Consider the following 2,454-nt stretch of genomic DNA (forward strand, 5'->3'; position numbering starts at 1 on the left):
TTCTTTCTTTCTTTCTTTCTTTCTTTCTTTCTTTCTTTCCTTCTTTCTTTCTCTTTCTTTCCTTCCTTCTTTCTTTCTTTTCTTTCCTTTCTTTCTTTCTTTCTTTCCTTTCTTTCTTTCAAATTAGTTTTGCATCACTTAAAATTTATAATGGGTTTTGTATTTCTTGTCATCTCAATAGGTGGGGGAGGGAGAAAATCAGGGACTGAAAATAAAATAAAATTGAACAAAAATAAACATTTTAAAATAGAAAAATAAATTTATGATCTTAATTTTTTCCCTTTCACCACCCTTTCCCCTTCTCATAGCCTTACAATATGTTGTTCTTCATATATAAAAAAGCATTGTTGACTATTGCACTTTTTTATTCATTCACCAAACATTTCATATGCATTATGCTATCTGCGAGGGGAAGCTACAACAATAAACAAGACACTGTCAAGGAATTTACAGCCTAGTAGGAGAGAAATGGAATAATGTACGTAAGCTACTGCCACTGGGTCCATAAGAGCTGGGGTACTAGGCCCATTCTGTTCTCCAGTAAGGGGTTCGAGAGTACCATGTAGGTATTCTTGATCAGATTCAGTCCTGGGAAAACTCAGCCTCTAATGAGAATAGAGCTAGGCTTACTTTTCTGTAGCACTCTCTGTCTCATTAAACCCCTTGCTCCAAGGTTCCAGGGCCAATTACTTAAAGCTTAGGTTTTGGTTCATGTCTTATTGTTGTTTAGTCATTTTCGGTCATGTCTGACTCTTTGTGGCTGTATTTGGGGGTTTCCTGGCAAATACCGGGGTGGTTTGCCATTTACTTCTCCAGCTCATTTTACAGATGAGGATACTGAGGCAATGGGGTTAAGGGACTTGACCAAGGTCACACAGCTAGGAAGTATCTGAGGCCAGATCTGAACTCAGGAAGATGAGTCTTTCTGACTCCTGGCCAGGTGCTCTATCCATTATGCCACTTAAGTTGCCCTGGCTCATGTTTAGAACCTCCCTAAGGAGGAGAGTAGAAAGGTACTCAAGTGCACAGTTTAGATAGGTATGGAATAAATATATGTTTCCCATATATGAAAATGCTGAAAGACTTTCATAAGCATACGTTGATAGTAACATTAAAATGGAATTCAGGAAGCTAATTTGTAACTACAGTTATAATCTCTTAGAAGGCTTCAATCTCACAGGAACATAAAGCAATTTGTGGGATTGACGATTAGGCATTTTACATTTCATCTCTTCTCTGCTCTTTACAAACAACTCCTGATATTTGTCCTTTGGTAAAATGGTCAAGTTTGGACCAGTCCTCTTGTGAATGGCCATGCTTTCCAACGTAGAGACTTCCTCTGCCTCCAGCCATCGCTACTTAGTGGAGTTAGGGCTTATGGTCTCATGAAGTTGTCCCCAAGACTAGACACATCCTCCTTAAAGTTCATGTTCTAATACTGATTGAGGAAAGAACACAAAGTAGAAAAGGAAGCCAGGACCCTAGGAGCAAGCTAGTTGGGTCCATGTTCCATATGGGAGCCATGGTGGGGTGGGAAGAAAGAGCTCACACCATCTCCTCACTACCCTTAAGGAGAGTTTAAAGAAAATGCACACTACTTGCTGCAAGGGAGAGTTGAAGCAAAGAGATAGACTCAGAAGCTATTTCCTCTTTTAATGGGTAGAGCACCTTACCTCTCCGCCATTATTCACAGTGTAGGAGGAGGACCAAGGGATGCGTAGGACTTACCATGTCCTAATAAGACACCACATGCTTTCAGTTCTATATCACCACAAGGTCAGAACCTAGAATGGCAACTCTGAGTGTGTTCCACAGGATGGTTTCATTACACTAGTAACACACATACACACACACACACACACGCATACACACACATTTTAATAGGCGGGGAACTTGAGACTTGGAGAAATTAAATGACTTACCCAAGATCACACAAGCTATTTAGCTGTAACTTTGTTTAAGTTCCTTTGACCTCAGTAGTTATACAGGGCTGTACATCTACATATTTTTTCTGATATTGAAACACAAGAAACATGTCACCTGTGATCTGTGATCTGAAGCATGTATTTTCAAAGAGGCCTATTAAAGTTAGAGGTATATAGTCTGGCCATGGAACAAAGTGAAACTACTTGGTCAGTACAGAGATTAAATCCAAAAGTTTGGGCCTATTAATACCACCAGTCTACCCCCTGAAGATCACCAGTCATAGGGGACGCTGTTGACCCTGTAGGAATAAACTTTTCATGGCAAAAGTGGAAGGAATTCCTCTTCTTATAAAATTGGACTAGATAAACTTGAGGATGCTCTTTCATTCTAAGATCCTATAATTTTATTGTATCTGTAAGTGAGCAAATTGCTGTTCACTTTTCATCTTGCCTCAATTTCCAGAATTGTTAAAAATTCTTTTGTCTCATTGCTGTTCCAGTGAATAGAGAAGAAATTGGTGGAACAGAG

Source organism: Vombatus ursinus, unplaced genomic scaffold (genome assembly GCF_900497805.2).
Source record: "Vombatus ursinus unplaced genomic scaffold, bare-nosed wombat genome assembly UNPS02014945.1, whole genome shotgun sequence".
Taxonomy (NCBI): domain Eukaryota; kingdom Metazoa; phylum Chordata; class Mammalia; order Diprotodontia; family Vombatidae; genus Vombatus; species Vombatus ursinus.